General features: G+C 35.9%; 1 pseudogene; it reads right to left on the bottom strand.

Moving 5' to 3' along the window:
- Nucleotides 1–1,829: 1,829 nt before the first annotated feature.
- On the bottom strand, nt 1,830–24,973 carry LOC136838532 (uncharacterized; annotated as a pseudogene).
- Nucleotides 24,974–25,986: the final 1,013 nt, after the last annotated feature.

Below are 25,986 nucleotides of genomic sequence, written 5' to 3'. Positions count from 1 at the left end.
AGGCTACCTACCTACAGCAAACTTAGATTAGGCTAGGCTATATGTAAGGATACTGCTTAGGTAACAAATAAAAATGCCAGGTATGTATATATAATTTCTAAAATATTCCCAGCACATATAACTCTTCAATAATGCTTTAATTGTTTTGATAACAATTGTTATGTTTATTAGCTAGCCTAGTCTAGTCTAAGTAAAATAATTTGGTTAAAATTAGCTAGCCTACATTAACCTATATGAAATAAATTTGGTTAATCTCAACAATCTGCAAATCTGGACAAGGTCTCTCCTAATTAGTCCAGATATGTGAAGTTTTACTTATACACACATACAAATACTGCACCATACATACATATATATATATATATATATATATATATATATATATATATATATATATATATATATATATATATATATATATATATATATATATATATATATATATCCACAGGAAAAATGGAAAAGGACTGTAAACCCTGACTGATTTCAGCTGTATTTCTAAGCCATTGACAAAGGACTGATACACAGTGGTAGAAATTCACATTGTGTATGCTAGGTGGAAAGTACAGAGAAACTAACTGACTGCTGGAAACTAAACATCCACACCTGATAGGTATCAGGGGGTGGAGCCATAGACTCATTTGTGCTTGGGTCAGGTACTCTGTTTAAAATTTTGATTATCATTGTTCCACACATATCTATTACTTACCTTAAAATGTAAACTTTCATGATAAAAAATCTTATAACACAAAAACCTGCAAGTACTGTTCCCCCAGCACATATACAGTATTGTGAATTTCTACCACTATGGATCAGTCCTTTGTCACTGACTTAGAAATACAGCCAAAACAAACTAGTCAGGATTTATAACCATTTTTCATGCTGCACAGAAAAAATCCATAAGTTTTCATTATTCTTTGTCATGTAGAACCAATAATGGTTATTATAAGAGGTAATGGGGTCAATATGGTCATGAGCAAGTTGACTACTGTGCATTTAGCACTATGTTCATGATCATAAACTGTTCATTTACATTAATTTTTTTGATCAATTATACTATCTAAGAAATACTGTATTCATAATTTTTTTATTATTCTCTGCCATGTATGACTAATAATGGTTACTATAAGAGGTAACTGGAGTTTGTATGGACATAAACAGGTTGTTTGTATGATCAGCATGTGTCTAGTACCCTATTACATAAGGTATTTGTGATTAACCTTGGTTTCAGGGATCTGCAGGGTAGGGTGGGGGGGTCTACGAGGATATTATTCATGGATAATGGGGTCCCACTGTGGTTATATAAAACCCACTGTATATCTGAACTAAATACTGTATATGGCAGTGAGAAAACTGAAACAATGGAGTGCAAGATCTTTTGCCTTTACTCTAAGGCATTTTCAAGCAAACATGTTACAGTAAAAGTGAAAGATCTTGCACTCTGTTGCTTCAGTATCTTCAAGGCCATTTACAGTATTCTGTTGTCATTTTAAATCACACTGTTATTCCCATGATACAAATCATATATATATTTATATATATAATGTCCAATATTATATATGCATATAGTTATGTGTGTGCATATGATGAAATGCATGGTGTAAACCCAGACACGTTGATGCTGTCTTGGAAAACTAAGATGAAACCAGCCATGATTTATACCTTGTTTCACTTTTTCCCTGTGGTACATCTGCACACAATCATCATATGTGTCCCAGTGATTTGTCCCAGTGATTTCTCGCATACATATGAACAAATATATGTATATATATAATATATATTCTTATGTATATATATAATATATATTCTACATAAAAGATAGACAGATAGAAAGAGGACATATCTATTTATTTAATTTAAAACTCTCTACATTTGAGAATTAAGAATGGCTTCCATTGCTTCAATAAAAATACTGGTTTCCTGGTTGCTGCCATCTGCTGCTGTGGCAGCAGTAGGTGCAGATGCCGGATTTTGCACTTGTGTTGCTGATATAGTACTGCTGCCTGTTGTACTTGAAGACACCGATGGTATTGCAGTAGTGGGAGGTGCTGTGCTGGTAATAGCTACTGATCTTGGGACAGGCCATGGATTTTCATTTTCACGACTAGGTGCAACTTCTGCTGATACTGTTGAAAGAATACACAGCATGAATAGAAAATGCATAAGTAATAATGTTATTAATAAAAACTTTATATTATTCATGCTTAACATTTAAAAAGTTTGGTTGGCTCAGTGATGGTTTTAACATCATTATCGTTGTGATGTAGAGGTTCTCTTATTGAGACTGTTTTCTACATTACTTGCTTAGATTAAGCCTGACAGCACTGCCAAGATCATGACACAGAATACATATATGATACAATTACATCTTAATTACAGGAAAACATATAAACCATAAAAAATGTTTAAATTGTTAAGGAAACTGATTTAGTATCATAAGAAAAGTAAATGTTTGATAAATTCACTAGGATCCTGATATTTCACGAGTTTTAATAATTGATCTTAAATCAGAAATAAAATAAATACTGAATTCATAAAAAATATTACATATAAAAAAATAGTCATGTTAAGAAAGAAAGTATTTTACTAAACTTTACTGATTCTGGAATCTCTAACACAGCTAACATAAACTACTTGCTACATATTATTAAAGGCAACTGCATCCCTATACAGTATGAAAAGCATATTTAATGATGAAGTAAACTAACTGAACATGAAGAACATCAGATAGAATTACTAAATATTAATTAGTTAAATAAACATGAAGAACATTAGATACAATTACTGCATATTAATTAGTTAAATAGAGTTAAATTGTTACTTTATTTGCTAGAATTTTGACAAGCTGCAGAAATCCCCTTTGTTTGGGATACATAAAAATTGTTACATATCAAATATGTGGTCATTAAAAAGAAGCAACAGTATTTAATACATAAGAAGGCTAAATGTTTTAATCTACTGATTCTTAACAAATTTCTACAATAATTTCAACTACACTACGCACAGCCTTGTCTAACTTAAAGCGTTGTATTACATGATGAAGTGAACTGAGAAAATTTACAGCAGAATTACAGAACCTCAGCTAGGCTTTGTGCTTTTATCTGCCTCACAGCTAACAGTTTACAGTGCTTTGTGGCACAAGTTAAGCACCTTATGGATTACAAATTACAATGCTTTCTTGTTATTAGAAAATAAGGTTTATTTTTAACCTAAACTGCTTTCATTTAAATGTTTTGTGGTTTTAGTAATATTCATTTCTTAAGGCTTAAGTATGATTCTTAGATTAAATTGTTACCATAGACTAGGCAGGAACAATATTTGGCCTACCTAAAACCTTTTAATATTGTATGGAATTTTCCTTAAATTTTACTTTTATTATTTTTACTGTACTTGTGTGCTTCCCCACATTCTTATTGTTGTTCTACTATTAATCTTACCACAAACTAGTACCTTTAGTAATGTATTAGTCTTATTCTTAACTGGTTAACCCTCACAGTCCGGGCTAAGTATATACAGTACTGTACCCTTAAGCACACCCCAAGACCGGGCTAAATTTAAGGATGGCCAATTTAAAATAAAAACTCATCAATGGAAAGAGGATGATATGCATATGCACATGGTATAAGAACAAAAATTCTAAAAAATTTTCTGTACCTTCACAGGAAGTTGAAAGTGAACATTTCCAACCCTGTGCGGGGCCTCTTTTGCAAACGAGTCGTAAAAATATGCAAATTTTACCAAGTTATAAGTGTTTTTTCAAAATTTTTTTATTTTATTTTGAAAAATTATAATACAGCTCACATAATATCATAACAGATAAGAAATAAAATCAGTAACAAATTCTGAGTACATTTATTATAAAATATTTATCAATGTCATTAGATGGGAATTTTGGACATTCCCCTATGACATCTCAAAACCAACTGAGCTCTCTCTCCTGTATGACTAGCTATTAGAGTTGGGGTAAAAGTTGCCTTGAGTCATTTATGGCCCATGGAAGAGATCTGAGCATTTTTCCTGTAAAATTTGTTCAAACTGTATAGTGCAAAACCTTGAACATACACGTACGTTACCCGGAATCTACCCCAACGCTATAAGTAAACATATGTGTATGTTACCTGTCCACAAGGGGTTAAGGGAACCTGACGATATCAAGCTGCAGTACCTACCTTATCACAATATAAGTTTGTATATTAAGTAAAAAAATTCTTCCTAACATTTTTTGCTCACCTTGGGAATCTCCATTTTGTCCTACCAGACCATCTACGACATGAAGTTGTGTTCCATGTGCACTACCAAGTAGCGATTCCATAGTTTGTTGGTATTTAAGTTTTGCTTGAAGTAAATCTTTATGGAGTTCTCTATATGCTTCTGTCGTTCCTGGTTGCTGAAAGAATGAAAATTTTGGCTGCACATATTAATAATGTTTGACAGGGGTGAAGAACTACAAAAAGAATATATACTGGAGGAAAAAAGGATGATTGGAATACTTCCTAAAATATAAGGACGTATTGCATGTAGAAATGGCAAAGCCTTCAGTACAGAAAAGAATGATACGAGAACAGCCCTGATGGTGATGACTGTAATTATCAACTGGCACTAAATAACAGATGGCTATTAATTTCCTTTCCACTTCTGGTAACTTATAATCATAATGTAAGGTGGCTAACTTATAATCGTCGGCCAGCCAGCGGAATGCCACCGACGGCAGTCTTATAAATTCAATTTATATAAAATGTTACGAAAATCATAATGAATGAAGAACAAATGCTGTCTTGATAAAAAATATGTCATTAATTTCAGGCAATAAAAGCTTACTCTGTAATGTGTTTTGATCATGCTAATGTTTTTGATTTACATACACCTACAACATGCGTACTTTTTTTTTTTTTTTATTGTAATATACTCTGAACAGCCAACATGCTAACATACCTTAACACTAAAGTTAGTGTCCAGTTTCAGAATAAGTTTCAACACTGGATTTTATTTTCAGTTTAGAGATCAGTATGCATTCTCACTACATTTATCAATTTTTTTTCTTTTTACTGAGAGCCATTGCACACTTCTAAAACTATCTCCTGGTTTCTTATGAGTCACTTGTTTTGAATTTTATACAATTCTGCATATCTTTTTCAAGTTAATTCATAAAGGATTGGGGTATCAAATGAATCTGTGTTTACTATCCTTTACTTAACTCCTTGTATACAAAACTGCACTTCCAAAATATCTCACAAAAAATCATGTGTACAGTATGTTTATTTTCCAACTTTGAAGTGCTAAGAGAAGTTGGTCTCACTAAACTACATGCATTTTACTTGTACATGAGAGACAAAGGAGCAATATGATTATGATCCATGCCCTTTTTACAGAATCATGTTCTTTCATGCAGTCAAACTAAGCATGGACAAATGAGAAGAATGCCAGGTGTAAAAAAGATAAAAATCTCTGTTATTTTAAATGATAAAGAAATATATAATTTTGCCATGTGAAGCTTTAGATTTCATCTAGCCTGCTCCTAGTTTTTGTGAATTTTCAATATTTACAAATATTCCAAGAAAATTCTTGGTGTCCCCTCTCTTTAACCAACCAGTTGAAAAATTGTATACAATGTTGTATAGCATTTTTCTTACTGGAATCATGGGAATTTACCTGTTTAATATTTTCTTTGTATTGCTTCAATGCAAAACCATTCATGCTCTGCACCCTCAAGCTTACCTATCTTGGGGCAAGAACATGACGTTATTTATACCCTTCTTAATATGGGATTTTGCATAAAATTGTGCAAAATTATCGTATGTCTAATATTATTCTCTCCACTTAATCTATAATGCCTTTCTACATTTTCAAGCCTATTAAAAATGTCAAGCGTTAGCTGCAGACACATTTTTGCTCACATTTGTTCAGCACATTGGAGAGCTGCCAAAAAACTTGATAAATGACTGCATGCTCATATAACTGCCTGACTAAATCAGTTTCTACCAATATGGCTCCCCTCCATGAAAGCACATAGGAATGAGTTATACAGGTAAGCTCCAATTTCACATTAATAACTTTAGTTAAGGAATATGTATAGATATAATATGAACATTCTACCGATACAATCTAGCATGATGGTCATGTCAGTGGACTGGTCTTGAGAGTCATCAGTGACAAAATGACAGTTTTTAAAAAATTTGTATTTTTCATAATTAACAAACCTGAGGTCTTAACGTAGGGGATTGTCTTTACCGGCAACTGGAGTCCGGCTAAAAAAGTACAAGGATTAGGTGGCAACAGTTGGCACTACTGGGGGTGAAGGAGGGTGCAGGCTGACCTGGTTTACTCAAGAACAATTCTGTGATGTATCAGTTTTTCTTCCAGCCCAGGTAACTGAAAGAGGGATGGCTTGAGGTGGCCATATACGTTAATACCACAGGTTTGTTAGTTATGAAAAATACAAACTGATTAAAAATTTGTCATTTGTTCATACACAGAGTAAACCTTTGATATTAATGTATAGGGGACTTGCTCTTGGAGGGAGGAAAAAGTAAGCTTCAGAGCCGACTTTTACAGCATTGCTATACTCTTTTGTTTTTCATCTGTTCATTTTGGTTTCTTCTCACTTAGCTGTTTGATTCCTTTAATTTTACTTTGTGCTATGACTTGGTGGTCTTATTAAACTATTTTGTGTTCATAATAACTTGGCAAAGCCTATTTATTTTCAATGATAAATTGTAAATACTATTTCCAATAATCTATTATTTCCAATATATATTTCTACCCCATAATAGTTGGTATACCTCAATCTTGCTCCTAAAAATGTGTGTCCAGCTAATTCCTTTCCCTTCACATTGCAGTGTTACCACTCCATGTATATAAAAGAGAGTCAAGTTTAATTATTGTGACACCTATATTGTCAACTTCTTTGATATTTTGAAAGATGGCAGGCTATTTTAGCAACTGGTAAAATGTCTTGGCCTATCTTTGCAAAAGCAGACAATCTTTGCAAAAGCAAATCAATTCTTTGGCATAAACCAATTCCTTGGAGATGTTTATGTATTAATGTGAAGTGCTTTCAACCTGGGCTCCACCAAGAGTTGACTAGCCAGCAATTTCTGGCTTGCCTGAGGAGTAACTGCCACTACCAATAATTTACTATGCTCTGACAAGTTATCTTTGGCTTCAGTAATGAAAACACATTCTTTATGTTGTCTTGAATAGCTAAAAAAAAGCCACATTATACAACCAAGTTTAAATGAGAACAGGAGCTTTCGACCTTCACTAAGGTCCTCTTCAGCAATGCTTTCTTTGGCTTTTTTCCAAAGTTCTTAATTATCTCTGTTAATTTCAAAAATATCAGCAGCACTGTCCTTCAGATTAAGAATTATATATTTACATGAACTTGATACAAATATCCCAGGAATAATCTTGTTTTTCTGTTCTCTGTAAATTAACATGGTTCCAATTGCAATAACTCTGGAACAGGAAGGAAGAGTGTAGGTGTTTGGCACTTTACTATACCATTCCTTTGAGTCATCACCTGTGTTGCATAATGTCAGTGGACCCAGGGATACCAAATTTGTCAGAGAGCCTGTCCATGAATTCAAATTTGAAAAAACACTATCTTTTTCATCCCGTAACAACTTTACTTGCAATAAGTTGGCAGATAGAAAGTTATTATTTCAACTGCTCAGCTGATAGAAAGTAGCCTCTATTGTAAGATTACCATTATTTGAGCTATATGTTCTGGAGAAGCATCGACCATTGGAATGCATTCACTGTCACACTTTCCTCCATTTACACTTCTCTTGTACATATAAAAAAAAATTAAAAAGCATTGTTGAAAGACTAAAAGTAAAAATTATATTAAAAACCACTGAATTAAGATGTGAAATGCAAGTGTAAATAATAAAAGGTGAGTAAAATTCAGCTTCACCCCTGAGATTCATTCACTTAGCACTAAGCAGATAAGCAATCAGTCAAATATCACTGCTGTTTCATACTATGAAGAACTAATTCTGCTGGTGTATACAGCAATTAGGGTGAATTTTTTAAATACAAATTCATAATGTAACATACATAAATCCCCAAGTCCTTGGTTGGATCAGAATTCATGAGATTTTTTATTAGGTATTCTGGAGAGCAATTTTCACTTTTGGTCCAAAAAATTCAAATAAAAAGCCATTTAAATAGAAACCCAGTGCATTTAGTCACTGTGTGAAAGAACTGATTCCTGTAAACAACTTATTGAAAGTTGGGCTTGGCTTGCATATGCCTCTTCAAGAAAGCATCCACGACTCCCTGTTGAAGTGATATCAGAGACAGAACTCCCCTACTTGCTGGGTTATAAAAGTATTCTTTTTTCCTATTACTCACGAAAGACATATTCTTTTTAGGAAGTTCATCTTCACCTGGTCCCAACCACAACCTATGAGCAAATACAGTAGTCTCTCAGCATTTCTGCAGAAGTGTCCATCCATGACTCAATGAATCATAAAATTTAGGCTATAAGCCAAGCACTTGCATCAGCTATCCAGTGATGAAGACAGTAAAATGAGGGAGATCGAGTAGTTCGATAGCAACACAAAAGAGATGCAAAAAATAAATACAGGCAGTTCTCGGTTATGTCAGACTTGGGTTACGTTGTTCAGAGTTTATGTTGCTTTTCATGTACTGTACACATTCATAAAAAAATCAGTCCCGGGTTACAGTGGATATTCCGAGGTTACGTCGTCGTCTTCATGACGCAACGGAACAGTAAAAGTGCATACAGCTACAATTTAAAGTCAAAATTTCAAGGTTTTTGGATGCATACCACATCAGAATGCAAGTAAAATACTGTTCAGTACACCCAGAGGATTAAAGGTAAGGCTTTCATCGCTTTATTTCTCATGTTTATACATTTTTCTTGCAATGTTCCAGGTTACTTTGTTTTCTGGTTTACAGCACGGCGTCAGAGTGGAGCCCCCGACGTAACCCGGGGACTGCCTGTAAGATGAAGTACAAGGGCCTAAAGATTAAATTAGGGGAAACCCCACAACTGCAAGAAAAACTAACAGAAAGGCTGGACAACAAAACAAACGAAAGGAAGTGGATGTACAGTAAAATGCTACTAAATGAGTGCAGCTAGGGGCTGAAGGGATGCTACAAACACCCTTTAGTAATGCCTACAGTGTCTACGACAAGAAATCTTGTCTGTCACTTTACACAATTCATTTCACTGATTTTGGTTCTGAACTCTGACCCTCTAGCAGTGTTGTTGCAGCGTTCCTGTAGCAATATTCCCATCCTTATGTTCTTCTTGCGTTCTTAGACAGAGCTTTGAAGTCCTTAAAAAGCTCACATGTAAGAAGTTAGAACTCCCCTTTTGTAGGATATTCACATTTTTCATCCTTGCTGCATTTATTTCCATATTGTTTAATTTTCTTTTCCTTTAAGATGGTCTGACATAAACCTGTCAAACCACCTGTTCCACACTATTTTGTAGAAATCTATAATTTTCTTATTATACAGTTTTGTTTTTCTTTTTGTTTCCTTTGAGCCTGGGGTAGAAATAGGCATTAAGCAAGCTGCCCCATATGATTTTGACTTTACAGAGAAGAGTATTATTCAGAGCTGCAGGAGAGAAGTTACATATTCTATAAACCAGATGCATGCCTTTTCTTTACAAAAGCTCTTACTTGTGCAGGAGACCAGTCAGTCAAACATATCTACAGCCATTTATATATTACAATTATCTTGAATTAGATTCTAAATGCTTCCACTTCTATACGATATATGTATGGAGATATTATGGTGAATTTTGTCCCAAAATCATAAGCCCACTTCAACAATTGTATTTGTGTATTTCGTACAGAATAGAATATAGATTTTAGGCCACAAGCCAAGCTCTGGGACCTATGCAGTCATTCAAGGCTGAAACAGAAATTGACTGTAAAGAGGTTTGAAAGGTGTAATAGGAGGAAAACCTCACAGTTGCACTATGAATCAAATGTTAGGAGAGGGTGAAAAGTAAGATGGGGAAGAAAACGGATATGAACAGAAGCATAGTAAAAGGAATCAATGGGGTTGCAGCTAGGGGCTGCAGGGACATTGAAAGGAACCATGAGTGCACCGCATGAGGTGCACTGATGGTACTAATCCCCTACGGTGGTTATTTCATACATAACTACAATTAGTACACGCAGTCCCCAGTTTATGATGGGGGTTCCATTTTTACGCCGCGTCGTAAACCGAAAAATTGTTGATAATCATCAAAAATCCTAAGAAAACCTTACTTTTAATGCTTTGGGTGTATTGAAAACGATGTAAACTGCATTTTTATTGAGTTTTTCATCAAAAAAACCTCAAAACTATTATTATTCTACTGTTTTGGAGCCATATTTCTTCCGTCGGATCGGCGTAAGAAGAGTCGTAACCCCGGAACATGCGTTGTAAACCAGGAAATAATTTCTGATGAATATATTTGAAAAGCATCGTAACCTCGGAACGTCGTAAGCCGGACCCGTCGTAAACTGGGGAATGCCTGTATATTGAAAACATTACTTGTTACCCACAAATCAACAATATGAGGTAAAAGACAGCTAAGAAATATCATAGGTTACCTTATATGTAAGTCCCATTATGCTCTGCAGCACTTCGCGAACTTCCTTTGCTCGTGCTTCGGTATCATCTTCGTCCACCTTCAATCTCTTAGTCAACTGAGCCATATTTAATTTTTCCTGCTTAACTGGGTAATACACTCTTTTACTGGATCCTGGTTCATTGTGCCCATAAAAATCATTTTTAACATACAAACGTTTTGAAGCCGCCTGCTGAATAAAAATTACATGCAAGTTAATTTACATTATTCTTAGAATAAGAAAGAAATGAAAGTGGAATATGTAGTAAAGTGTATAGATCCAAGAACCCTACATCAAACCAATTAAAATTTAGCAAGTTTTAACAAGCAGGGACATGTACTTAGCATTTTGAAAAATTTTCCACAATTCTTGGAAAAAATCTAAATTTAAATAATCTAATCTCATAAAATCCTGAGTTTTCACACAAAATTTTTAAATACTTTACACAGTACTTGAAAGATATACAGTATCTCTTGTTGATGCATTAAACTTGACAATATCTCTTGTTGGTGCAGTAAGCTTGACAGCAAGTTCAGTCTTACTCTTATCAGCAGAGGAAAAATTTTTAACTAATACAGTACATATTACTGTGTTTCATTACTTGGAAAATTCCTCTTCTGTCTGGAACAAAAATGACTGTCCAAAAACATTCAATATAATGCCTTAAAAATTTTCTTTTACTGCAAGAATCTAAATTCAAACGAATTTTTTATACTTACTTTTGCTGTTCCCTGAAATAAAAAAAAGCACCATTAGAGTTGCCTGTACTTTATAAAGATATAAGACATACACAACCTGAATTAGGTTTAATTTTATTATACAACCCTCTTATTTTACTTACATTTTCATGCCTGGTACGCTGAATTTCTTTCTGAACTAGCACAGCAGTCACTATCTTTCATCTAGATTATTAGTTCAAAGTTCATCCAGGAAAATACTTACGAAAAAATAAATAAATAAATACACACAGGAGTATGTCATTCATTTTAATTAATCTGGTCATGAGCTGACCGATACTTGTAGTATTCACATTCTCAGCTAGTAGTCTGTTTCAAAATGTGGGTCTCTTATACATTCAGAAGTTATAACAGTTACTGGTGATAAACCTGCTAAGCTTCAGTTCCCATTCAAGTACCCTGAATGTATATACAGTATTAGTTGACCTCTTAACCAAGAGTTACAGCTTGGACTAAGTGACCCAAGGCCAAACTTATCCCATGGGGGTCCAAGAGGGGTTTTTTCCATCAATTTTCACTAAATATGTGATGGCTACCATGTTTCTAGTTAACTAAATCAACAGCTGCCAACATAGAGAGAGAGAGAGAGAGAGAGAGAGAGAGAGAGAGAGAGAGAGAGAGAGAGAGAGAGAGAGAATCATTAGCATTTCCTAAAGTCAGCAGCTCCCTCTGACACAGCAAAAGGGAGAACCCCATCACCTTACTTGGCCATGCATGCATCCCATGAAAATCTGTACCTCTAGTTGTGGTTATCACACTCCCTATGTGTCTGGCAAGGAGTTAACACCTTGCCATCTTCACTCCCTATTTCTAAATATTTCTCAACATTTAATTCATCATTACTGCTCATTTCATTATTATTTTCATTTGGATTCCCTTTGGATTCTGAGCTTTAATTGGCTGCAGCCAGCTATAAGATTTGAAACAGACCAAGGATTACATTGTGACACAGGAATGGTCTTGCATCTGGATGCTTGACATGGTTATCTACTCTTGACTAATAGTATTAAAAATATTAAAATGTAACATCACTGGATGAATAATTATAGCAAAAAATAATCTGATACAAAACTATCTTTGAAGAGATGAAAGAATTAAGACTGAAGAGTCCTCATTAAGTCACAAACGAGCTTAACACCCACTGTTAAAATTTAAGAGTTTGATATGCACAACAAGGGACTCCACCTGTTAGAATAAGAGCCTGTCCAACAATAATTGCTACTTTGCTAGTTTACAATACTCAGCACATAGCTGACTTACAACTAACAGATATCCTGGTTATAGGTAAAATGCAAGGTTTCCTGGCTCTCTGAGCAAGTAACAGTTGATAAATAAAAGTCTACCTAGTTAAAGCTACATTTATTGTAAACTGTAATCATGTTTCATTTGGACAATTCTATTGATACTATGATATAAAATGTAACTGATAAACCTACCACTTGCTGAAATAAAATTTTTTTATTTAAGGATCGCCAGTTTCCGACTTTTTAACGACAGGTTGTTGATATATAGGGGTTTGTTAAAGGATATTGTGTGGAACTTCTGGGAAAAAAATTTTGTTCAGTGACCTTAGGTTTTGTGGACGCCAGAGCATTTTTCGGCCAAAATTGGCCATTTTCAAAATGCATCTCCTCCTTTGCTTTTTGGTTTTAAGGGATGAGATTTCAACCACGTATAAAACACATATGGACCTTCGATACAAAGCCGGGGATTTTTGATTTTTCAATTATTTTTCGAGATGTGAATTTTTATTTTTTTTAATGAAATTTTCCCGGAAAAATTACAGAAACAAAATAGCCAAAAATCAGAAACTCAAAATATTAAAAATCCCCGGCTTTTTTTTAATCTACCATGTTTCCTCATATAATATATGAAATTTCATTTAGATTGGTCCAATACTAAGGAGGAGATACATTTTGAAGGTGAAAACTTATGTTTTGAGAAACGGGCCTTCAAAGTTTTAGTTACATAAAAAAAAAGTAAAAGGAACTTCAAAGACTGTGTTACAATTAATTCTATGGTTTTAATTTTTATTTTTGGGTATTAATTAATGCAAAATGATTATAAATAAGAATATTAATTGATTATTTATGTGCCTAAGACACATTCTTATAAATTTTAGGTTCCTGGTCCCCCCCTGTCTGATCTTGCTGCAAGGTATTACTCTAGGGTATCATAGTTGCCTACACTTTTTTATTAGTGTCTCGAATCCATCCCTTGCCAAATGGATCCTGGGAATTACTTTTCATTCACATTTAGGGATTCGTGATTCAAGTAATTCATCAAGTCTTGCTTCACTTATTATGATCATTTTATTTTCAGGATCGTCTATAATATCAGCCTCCGAGCTACTGCTTTCTTTTTCTAAAATATCTTTTGCCCTTTGGTAGTGACGAACAAATAAAGAGGCATTTAGGGGTGGATGTGGTTGGTCTCTGGTCAGCAGAGATCGCTGCCTGCGCCGTTTGATGGGCGACAGCTCTCTCTCTCCGTCGCTCCATTCCCCTCTATGGCACTAATTTCTTGAACTCTTTCTTCTACTTCTCGCCTGGACTTTTCCACTTGGCTTTTATTCTAGAAGCATGAAGTGAACTCTTGACCTTTTAGGCACGGCGAAAAACAAAACAAGAAAATACAGAGTTCAGTCAAGGCTAGCGAGCATGAAAAACGTGTCCTTCTAGCTTGGAAGTTTATAGGCAACTCTCAGCCACAGTCGGTGTCATGGTATGACGTGTGCGAATGTCATGGCTAGGAATAACTAAAAAGGTGCCGAGTAGGATATTATTGACATTATACATTTCATTTCAAAGGAATTGTAATATATATCGCAAAAACTATACCAGACTAAATCATTTGCGCTACTGGTGTTTTAATATAGTTATTGTTACATTTTAGGCCATAACTAGAGAAATACGGCAAATTTTAGCATAATATTTCTGGACACATTCTTGAACCCTATAAAGCCATAGAATTTTTTTCAGCAAATCGAATTTTTTAAAGATTATTGGGTTTTTTTAGGCGGCCGATCCCCTTAACAACTTAATTTACTCTTGCTAATATTTTTCTCAAACAAACGCACCTGTTACGGTGTATCCATATACATAAAAGACAAGCAAAATTAAATACGGCTATCACAAGGTAGACATTATCAATTTAATAGCAAAAATAAAACAGACAAAACTTACCAGACCCACAGAATGGCCAAAATGATCTGACATTGCAGGTACAGTAACATATATTATTCGATCCTTTTGAACTGAAGATTTAGCTTTAAGCGCATCTTTCAACTGCCTTGCCACTGCTATTCGATTATTTTTTGAGTGTTCAAAGAGCTGTGGAGAAAAATATTCTGTATACTTTAATCATACTAAAAATAATATACACAGGAGTCCTCATTTAATAGTAATGCAACTCTTTCTATAATTAGTAAATAAGCGGGGGTCCACTGTACAAAAAAATGAGTGTATCACCTTACCTGAAATTCTGGATAATAAATGACTTCCTTCATTATGATTGTTGCTGTGCACCCCACTTTATGGGTGCGACCAACCTTCTTTTTCTTTTTAACAATGGGTTTCTGTGGGGATCTTCCTCTTCTGCACCAGCATCTACAACACCAGCCTCTCCAATAACACCAGCACCTGAACCTGTTAACTACAAGAGGAACCCAATCAATTAATACTGTATTACCTTCACACAGGAATGAAATGCAATTTCATAAGAATAAAATTCAAACCTCTAAAATATCTGGAACAGTTTCCTGTATCTTTCATCCTTAAAGTCATTTTCAAGGTAAAGCAGGTTTTCAATGTTTGACACAATTCAATATACCGTAGTTTAAACTGGACGGGAGAAGGAAACCTAATTCTTTAATCTTCAAAATGTGAATATTACAACAATTAGCATCTAATTCACACACATAAAACTGGTTTTCACAGAAAATAAAAAATGTTCACACTAGTAACATCCAAAATTCCAAATTTAAGATAATTTGTATTTGTCCCAAATATAAAACTGAAGTCTTTAATATAGATATGGCTTCAAGGAAAGCTGGTCCAGTCATTCAAGCTTGGTACCCAAGGTAGTTAACTAGTGGCAGATGAATAAGGGGGTGGGAGAATCACCCACTATTTCTGTAAACAGCATCCCTTTAGCAAAAAAAGGGTTTTTCAGGAGTTGGCTTGGGACAAAAAAAACTACAAACTCATACAGAGTATCTTAATATAAATCAAATTATCCCAAAAACCTCCTTTTAATGTGGAACAAACAAAAATTCCTCACTTGAACCATTTGCTCTTGATGGTTGACAATTGCAATCAAATCTTCCCCAAACAATGAGAATTTCCCCACTTGAACAGACAACTGGCTGTTGTCTATAGCTGTAGTATTTTTTGGGGGGGCAACTGGTATTTCATGTAGCTTTTTGTGCTGTGGTGACATTTCCTAATGTCCCAAGAGGCTGTCAAGGCTTCAGTGTGCAATTCCCCAAAACCAATGAGCCCCTTGTCTAAATGATACAGTTCTTACCAATTTGTAATAAATACTTTATTATTACTGGAGTTAAGTAATAGTATATCTACTTTTTAAAAGAAAGAGTCATAACAGCTTTAACACTGATGACAATAAAGAAACTGGAAAAAATTGAGCATATCTAAGATGTGATGAACTCTTCTTTCTGTGTTTCTTATTACCTTCTGTTACTTCTTACAAATGAGCACCATATTCTTTGGATGCTTGAATTTCAAGTCAATGGCCCCTGTGGGCTTGTTCCATATGAATAGGGTTCATCTTCTGAATACTGTAATAATAATAATAATAATAATAATAATAATAATAATAATAATAATAATAATAAACAGAAAACTAGGAAACATGAAAATACACAAACAAAAAACTAGGAAACACATGACATTCCACAAAGCACTACAGCCAAGAGCAAATACATACAGACTAAAAATATCACGAAAGGAAGGAGGGAGAGGTCTACTAAGCACACAGGACTGTGTCAACATCGAGAGCAGAGCACTGGGGCAATATCTGAAAACCAGTGAAGACGAGTGGCTAAAAAGTGCATGGGAAGGACTGATAAAAGTAGACGAAGACCCAGAAATATACAGACAGGAGAATGAAAAACAGAACAGAGGACTGGCACAACAAACCAACGCACGGACAGTACATGAGACAGACTAAAGAACTGGCCAGCAATGAAACACGGCAATGGCTACAGAGGGGAGAACTCACGAAGGAAACAGAAGAAATGCTAACAGCAGCACAAGATCAGGCCCGTAGAACAAGATATGTCCAAAGATCAACAGATGGAAATAACACCTCACCCATATGCAGGAAGTGTAATATGAAAGATGAGACCATAAACCACATAGCAAGCGAATGTCTGGCGCTTGCACAGAACCAGTACAAGAAGAGGCATGATTCAGTAGCAAAAGCCCTCCACTGGAGCCTGTGCAAGAAATGCCGGGTAGCTTGCAGTAATAAGTGCTACAAACATCAACCTAAGGGAGTGATAGAAAACAATCAGGCAAAGATCTTCTGGGACTATGGTACCAGAACAGATAGGATGATACATGCCAATAGACCAGACTTGATGCTGATTGACAAAATCAAGCAGAAAGTATCACTCATTGATGTCGCAATACCATGGGACACCACAGCAGATGAGAAAGAAAGCGAAAAAATTGCTAAGTATCAAGACCTGAAAATAGAAATAAGAAGGATATGGGATATGCCAGTGGAAATTGTACCCATAATCATAGGAACATTTGGCATGATCCCAAGATCCTTGAGAAGGAACCTGGAAAAACTAGAAACTGAAGTAGCTCCAAGACTCATGCAGAGGAGTGTGCTGTTAGAAACAGCATCCATAGTGAGAAAAGTTATGGACTCCTAAGGAGGCAGGATGCAACCCAGAATCCCACACTATAAAAACCACCCAGTCCAATAGGATGACTGATAGAAAAAAAACAATAATAATATGTTTGTCAAACTTTATGCACTTCATGACATACTATGATGAGCAGAGAAATCTTTCAGTTTCTTCTTACAAAAATAGCCCAAACTCATGGCTAGCCATCAAACTAGAAATGATAAGAGAAAGTAAAATTGAGCAATTTGTTCATGTATGAGCACAGTGAAATACAGCACAGTATTTTCAAACATTTAAAACACCTGTTTATTATATAGGATGATAAACCATTCTGCCACACTGATAAATGCAGTAGCTATACTGACTTCAGTATAATATGAAAAGAATGAAGGGAGTGAAGTGATACTACATTTCCTTGCACAGAGCCAAGCAACTAATGACTCAGAGAGGTGAGACAGAGGATCTCCTCAGGCATCAATTTCATTGCAAAACTCACCTTTCCTACCTATTCATGTCATGGTTTACATAAAATAATGTTACGATACTGTATACCCTTTGAGTAATCAATTTATCTTATAAAATATTTCTTTCATTTATGAACATCTAATCCTGGTACAGTACAGTGTTACGTAAAGTGTCAAGATTTTACCTCTATTTTTATCTCCTTTTTCTTCCTACCACCACGTCCTCTGTAAGACTGGCACTGAAGAATCTTTAATCCAGCTACAAAAAATGGCACTCCACAGTAGGGAACCCCCACTGTCTCAAAACGCACCTCATTCTCATCATTGGCACAAGCTGAAAAATTAAGGTCTTTTTAATGAAACATTTTTTGTTACATACCTGTCAATCATATAAAACCCTCATTTGTAGTCCAGATATTCACAGACATGTATGTTCTTATATCTTGTAGACAGAAAAATAGTGAACAAAATCATCCATTTTGAAGATAATTTATATTTTCCCTAGGTATACAAGCCCAGGTATTTATAAAGTATAAATACCCATTTTTGTTGACCCATCAAAATCAAAATTATCTTCAATTTTTTTTTCTTATGGGTATACAAACCCTTGTATTTATCAGGAGACTCACTCCTTAGCTGGGATGTATTGTTCAAGGAGCTGTTCCAAAAACTGAGGAACTTGTGAGGTTGTAAATACCAGTCACATCCTGTATACTCTGCTTACAGTGAGGTTAAAGAGGCATTCAACATCCAACCAGAAATGCCAAATTCATCAGATCATCAGGTCCAATTATGCACTGGGAAAGGTTCTAGGGAATCCTACCTTTCCCATTAGGGAATGGAAAACCAAGGTTGGTACATGGCAACTGTATCGTCCCAGGATGAATTATAGCATTCTACATCACCCCACCCTTAAAAAGAGATGGCAGGCAATCTTTGGGCATCTGCTTGGTTGTGTAGCTCACAAGAATCCACCTGGACAGTGCATAACTAAGAAGGAAAGAGACTACATCTGATGTGCCTTTTCTTCAACCTAAGCCCACCCATGAGTATGAGGCAGGATGCAAACTTATCTGAAAGGAGCTGCAAAAACTACAAAAAGCTTAAGGAACCACCACAGGGCCAAGAAAAAAGTCCATGAGCTTGTAGTTGTCCCCTTGCACAAAAGACGAGGGAAGCCTGTTAAGTCACTTTCTGCCCCTGATGCCTAACCTACAGTTTCACACCAGTGGGGCTAAGTGCAACTCCATGCCCCATGTGCTAAAATGAGCAGAAACTAGGTCTCTCTCACTAAAAGCCAGAAGAATCTAACCAAAGAGCAAATAAGGGGGATTGAAGACTGGAGATTGAAAGCCCTTCTTGGGTACATGCCTCCAAAGGTGTTAGTTGTCCACAAATCACAGATGGTCTTCGACCACAAGGAATAGTGGTCCAGAAGTGTTCGAAACTGACATTATCCCTACATACAAAGATGTCTCTCAATTGCAACTGTGCAATGGTCATGCCCAGTACTACTCGTACCAATGCACAGCTTGTGTCTGTTCAGTGCCTTATGCCCCATGCTTCAACTTGCTTATGTCTACTTAGCTCCAGGTTATTTAGTCCTTGAGTCAGTTTTTCTGGCAATGGGCCTCGCAGTTTGCTATTTGTTTTTCTGCAGAGGCAGGTGGCTTCCATCATGGTCCCCAAGTGTTCGAGATTAAACCACCCATCTCTCACCATGGCAACCATGCACTGAATCTGCCTGGTGCTACCCATAATAGATGTGACTAGTGCCTGTGCACCTACCATACTAACAACCAATACTGTTTTGATTACTGTACTTGATCCTCAAACAAGTTTTATGCATTTTCACACTGATATCAGCAACAATGGTACTCAATTATAACATTCTGCTCTCCCTTCATAGTGCAATACAACCATGTTTCCTCATCCTGCAGGGTTGGGTTGGTCCTAGGATCCTCCTACTCTCCTTGGACAATAACATGTTCTTTTGACTGCTTCTGTGTTCTGAGACAAGTTAAGTACGCCTCTACCTAGAGTTCAATCAAATCTTTTCATCCTTGTTTGCAGTGGTGGTCTTCAGGTGCTGACTCTCATCTCAAACTCCTGGATAGTTATGTTGTCAGTCAAGTTTATTTTGCCAACTCATAATGCTGGCTTGTAGCAAAGATGTAACGTGAGTTCATTGTGTTTGTTACATATAATGTACACAGTGGCAAACATCCTCTGCACTTCTCTTTACCTGGCCTAGCTGTTTTTGCTCACAACACTTGCAGGTTGCTGCTGCAAAGTGTGAATGTTTTCTAGCATTAAGTTTAATACTGCTCAATTTGCTAAGAGCTTTATCCTGGCTAAAACTAAAATGTGGAATAGTTTGCCTAGTGCAGTTGTGGAATCTTCAAAACTCCACATACAGTATTTAAGTGAGGAGCAAATTCCTTCCAGCTCTCAGCTGATATCTCCTGAATTTCAGGTGTAGCGGTTTATTTTCTATTCCCTTACATTTATTATGCATCAACTTTACCTATAACTTTCCTCTCTCTCTGCTGGTTAATTTCCATTTGGAGTCCTCTTGGGTTTATAGTCTGTAGACTGTCTACGAGGGTTTTCTGTTAAATATTTAAGGAAAGTAAGAAAGAAAGAGAGGAATCAAGTAGTCTGCCCAATCCTTCTTCCAGGCCTCAGTTCAGAAAGCAGAAGGGGATAAAGAGAGAGGAGGGGACAAAACAAACTCCTGAGACTCTTCTCATACTTGTCCTTGGATGATCGAGGGCACTTCAGCTTCTTAGAAAGTTTATATCACTAGTCTATAGTTGGATCAAAGTACTGTAAAAGAACTTCTCCAAGCTACTCTTATGAGCTAGTAGTCACAGTGATACAATGGAGTCCAAGTTGGATACTATCATACCTTCAATCAGCCCAGTCCTTAGTGAGAAGGGGTTGCACCAGGATTCTCCCCACCTACTTTGCCCTTTTCTGGAAGCAGTGAGCATTTTGGTGTATGCATGGTCTTACTCGCCTGTTCCTGGGAATTAGCCAAGTGAGCACTGGCCACATGGGACCTGTCTTGAAAGAGGGCTGTTACCGGCTTCTCTTCAGTCATCCCTTATTAAGTGCAGCAGTGGATGGTGCTTACAATTGCCTATGGTCCTTACTTTTCATCAGGGTTATTTCATATCCTCCTTTTGGTAAGGATTCATTATTATATAAGCTTATTCTTAACTTCTCTTGTACCAACTGATCTCAGCCTAAGATCTTTTCTGTGATGGGTCCTCACCTGATGCTGGTCCTTAGGAAAGGAGTTTCCAGTACAGTCGCAGAGAGTGCAAGAATTTCTCCCCCTCTGTGCCTTGTTTCCTGCTTACAAAGAAATTTTTTTGAGGATCCTATGGGGAGATGGACAGTGGTGCCGCACCATCCTTACCTCTTGCCATCTTTGGTGGATTATTAGTTCCAATTGCCTGTCGAGAAGACACTTTTACAAGTTCAAGCGCTTCCTCTTTCTACATGGAGTTCAAAGGTGCACCTATCCCTTCTTCAGTGTGTGTGTTAGACCCCTACCCTCAATACCTAAAACTGATTGTTTAAATCAGTTTTAGGTACTGAGGGTAGGAGTTTGACACAATTTTTTTCTACCAGCAAGACACCTATAGGCCCTATTGTTGTTACTCAAGTTGTCATGTAGCTACCTCAGCTCCTTTTGCACAGGTTAACATTTCCCTTTGGTTTATTATTGGGCTTAAGGTGACATATGACTCATCTCTTACCCTCCTCTGCACCCTTACTAGTTGTTGACAGTCCAACTAATGTTCAAGTTGATCTGTTTGATGGGGGTGAGCTACACAACCAAGCACCTATCTGAGGACTACAGTATGACAAATGTTCTCTTCATCCTCTCTTTGGAAAGAACCCTTTTATTCAACCCTGGGATGATATAATTTCCACCCACCTCCCTACACAGGACAGATAGGGTTACCCTGAATTTTTCCTTGAGTATAGTTTGACAGGATGAATCAAAATCTGGCATATGGTCCTGTTAAAGTCTCACTCAAGTTATGCAAGGCTGTATAAGAGGTTTCAGGAACCTGTCTTCCACTGCTCATATGCTTAACCAAGAAGCTGGCATTTTGGGGGCGGTGGCTGACTGTCCTATAAGTTTTGCCATGGGCAGGGATTTGCAACCGCTTGTCTAATTTTCTTTGGAATAATGCCAGTCAAGTTCTGCAAGACAGAACCTCCCACTTAAAAGAATAAATCTCCATATAAAACATGGTTTGTATCCTCCTAAGAACAATTCACAGTTTTCAGTGATAAATTTCATTTCCCTACACATACAAACATGAAGGCTTTAATTATACAGTAGTCCTAACTCTATCTATCCCTACACTAATCCCTTTTACTGAAGCATAAAGTGAGGCTTGACAACCAGTACAACCAGTGGTGGGCCCAACCCACATCTACCACCCTGGAATGTACAATCAATCACAGAACCCAGTTATTCTTTGGAGCCATCAGATTCCTCATTATTGTCAGTTTTGTGCATAGTATACAAGCAGTCATTTTCTTTCACAAAAAACTGATAACTAATATACAACTCCCCTGTTCTGAGCTGATATAAACCCATCAGATGTTTTCGAGTCAAGAAAGCCTGAGGTGTTGCTCACAACTCACAGGTTAACTACCTTTTTAACAAGCTTCAATGAGAAAACCCACTTGTGTGAAGGTAATTCCATATAAATGGCTTCAGATTTGTATATATATCCAAGAAAAAATTCAATCTAAATTTTTAAAATTATGATATTTTGAGAATTACCTGCCTCCAAGGGATGTCCACATAGAGGAATTTGTTTGACATATTATTATTTTATTATTATTATTTCAGATGAAACCTATTCACATGAAACAAACACACAGGGGCCACTGACTTGAAATGTAAGCTTCCAAAGAATGTTGGTTTCAACTTCCCACCACAGAACCCACCCTGAAGCAGTAACTGATGATGAAACAGAGCCAGTGATTTTTCACTGCACTGGGGGAGACGCGAACCTGTGACATCTGAGTGGCATGCCAAGACACTAACCACTATACCAGCAGACCAAATACTGTACATAAATGTTCTATTTTTCTTTTTTTTATTATTAATCTTGAGTGTTATATATTTTTGACTATGATTCTTGGTGCAAAACAATTGGTTCTGTTTCCTTTCTGGGCCTCTGGTAATCAGTCCAATCAACATCAACAATAATTTTACTGCTGAGTCAGACTGGTTGGTTATATTTTGATGCTGAGTCATGATAAAGCAATGACTGAATTATTTCAATCAGTGTCTTTTGCTACAAAAAAAATGTACATGTATAGGCTATAAAAACTTGTTCTGGCCAACTGTCAATGAATCAACAAAAAATAGGCCTAGCTTATACTGAGTTTTGAATAACATTCTGGTGCAAACTACACAGTTCATTTTGAGAAAAATTTCTTTTGAAATTAACTATTTTCAAAGTATATTTAAATGGGTAATTAACCCTTAATGGACAGGAATCCTCATATGAGTATCTATAGCAGGTTGTGGATGATGGACAGGAATCCTCATAAGAGTATTAATGTTATGTGCCATTCGGTTTGGATGAATTTAGCGGGAAAGATGTTCATAGCACTTCAATGGTCCATAAATGACTTATGGCAACTATTTAGCTCAGCTCGGGAGAGACATCAGTCAGTATGCCTTGAGATTTCAGATGGGAAGGTACTGAGTCTCAGTCGCTCCAGGATATCTTTTTAGTTTTTTGCTCATAAACATAACCAGGAACTACTGCTGTTTGTTTTAGATCCTATCTTTTATGATAGCATGTCAGGTTTAATTGTAATTTTGCAAAAAAAAGTGTAAAGAAATATTAGAAAAAACATGTATACTTCACAAAAAGTTACTGCATCTCCTCATCTCAGTAAATCTCGTAAATATATTACAACAAAAATATACTGATAATTTGTTACTGACTGTAGTTCTTATCTGTTATGATATTGTGTGAATTGTAATTATAATTTTACATAATAAAATAAAATAAATTATTAGAAAAAAAATAACTTGGTAAAATTAGCGCATTTTTACTAGTGTCTTGTAAAAGAGGTCCCACACAGGGTTGTAAATGGTCACTTTCAACTTCCCATGGAAGGTAAGGAGATATGTTTAGGATTTTTGTCTTACACCATTTGCATTTGCATATCTTCCTCTTTCCATTGATGTTTTTTTCTTAAATTGGTCAACCTTAAAGTCTACCTGGTCTAGGGGTGTGCTTGATATATATTTAGCCCCGTAACTTAAGGGTTAATACCGGGCCCATTCACATGAACACTAAGTTTACTACTGGCCCCAAATTTAAGAATGTTGAACTATAAACAAAAGTCTTTTTTGTAATATGCATATAAAGGAGAGTTAAGAACAGAGCCTAATTATAAAGGAACTGGTAACAAAGTAAAACAGATCCATAAGCCTACAAACTAGTTTAGAATGAATTACTATGACAGTATTAGAAACCAAATGTTGGCCTACAGCACGAAATTCCAGGGGATCTGGGCTATTTCCCAGCATGCATTTTGGAACAAATTGGTCAATTTATGAGAATCTTTTGAAATCCACTTAGGCCTATGTCTCCCTTGCTCACACCTGGTCTAGTCTGGTCTACTTCTGTTTGGGTCTGTTCAGGTTGAACTGGTTTCACTGGGGTCAAAGGGCAGATCCTAAACCATTGGAAAATCTACATTTGAATGCCCAAGGGGCTGAAAGTAAAGCTTGACTCTTTTCTTACTGGATGCGTTTCGTACCCTAAAACCTAGGCCTAAGGTCATGTCCCTAAATTCTACATTGGCCTAGGCCTATGGTCCTGTCCCTACGTTCCCCTAGCTCCATGTTTGCATATATTTTTTTAAAAATTACATAAATGCCACAAACTCCCTTGATCTAGAGGCCAACAAAACCTGTTGCTGAACCAAATTTGGCCAGTCTAGGCCTATAGGACTAGCAGTAAGCTAAAGGAAACTTACCTGGTACATCTACACAGCCAAAGTTCTTTGTTGACCTCAGCAGAGCATAGGTCGTTTTGGTTTTTCTTTCGTGCTCCTTGATGATTTGGTCCGCCTCTTCCAGTGACCTTACTTGGTACGTTGACATTTTAATGCCATTTAGTGATCACTGACTAATTGCCTCAAGAAAGTTAATTGGAGTGCAACTCCCGCGCAAGATGTTTACATGGGGGATGGGAACACGATCGCGTTCACTATCCCCTCTGCATCAGAAGTTTTTTATGTAGTTTTGTGATGGCTATAAAATGAACATATATTCTCAGTACGTGTTAGTTTTTTTGTTGAAATTCAATTATTTAGTTTTTATTCAACAGAATAATGCAATAAGTATATATATAGTCGAAAATAACGGTGCATTCTACAGGCTTCTCGTATGAACAGTTTCACACGCTTTATTCTGTTTATGTTGGGTATAAGTTGAACGTACCCCTAAAGACGCCTGTATGAAGGTTTTCAAAACGATCAATCATTTCGTTCAATATAATTGAACTTTACTCAGTCCATGAAGCCAAATTCTATGACAGATAGCTAGATAAATTTATGATTCATAAGTTAAGTCTCAGAAGCATAGAATATCATCGGAGAAACAAGTAATAATGCGATTTGTCACGAGCGAACGGAAAAAAATGAAAAATCATAGAATCAAAATGAAATTAAGACCAAAGAAAACCCATCTTCTAAGGGTAACTACACAATTTATTGCTCTATACCCTTCCAGTCTTTATTGAAACAAAGATAAGGGAATTATTCTACTGACATTTCCATAAGAGTAAATATATTAAATGTCCAACACTACAGAGAGAAAGGATGGTTAAAACACAAAATTCGCAATTGTCTTACTACGTTGTTGTTGAGAGGTAGCCTTCTGATTCGATGGCGCGCGATTCTTAATTTCTGTGTTGATTTTGAATGTCCTCCTGTTGACCATCATTTGGTCTATTTGGCGGGCCATTTTTAGACTGTCGATTAAGATTTTGGGTTTGATTGAATATGTTTTTCTCTGAAGTCATGCCTATTCTTAATATATATATATATATATATATATATATATATATATATATATATATATATATATATATATATATATATATAATATGATTTATCTATGTGATATTATCTATGGTTTAACATATCATTTTGAAAAATTCTTTAATTTAATTCGCTTATTATTTAAGCACTTGATCCTTCACTCTCAAAGCTCATCACAAGTGAATCATTGTTGC

This window comes from Macrobrachium rosenbergii, chromosome 5 (assembly GCF_040412425.1).
Source record: "Macrobrachium rosenbergii isolate ZJJX-2024 chromosome 5, ASM4041242v1, whole genome shotgun sequence".
NCBI lineage: Eukaryota > Metazoa > Arthropoda > Malacostraca > Decapoda > Palaemonidae > Macrobrachium > Macrobrachium rosenbergii.
The sequence above is the reverse complement of the archived record's forward strand: the minus strand, read 5'-3'. Positions and strand labels throughout refer to the sequence as shown.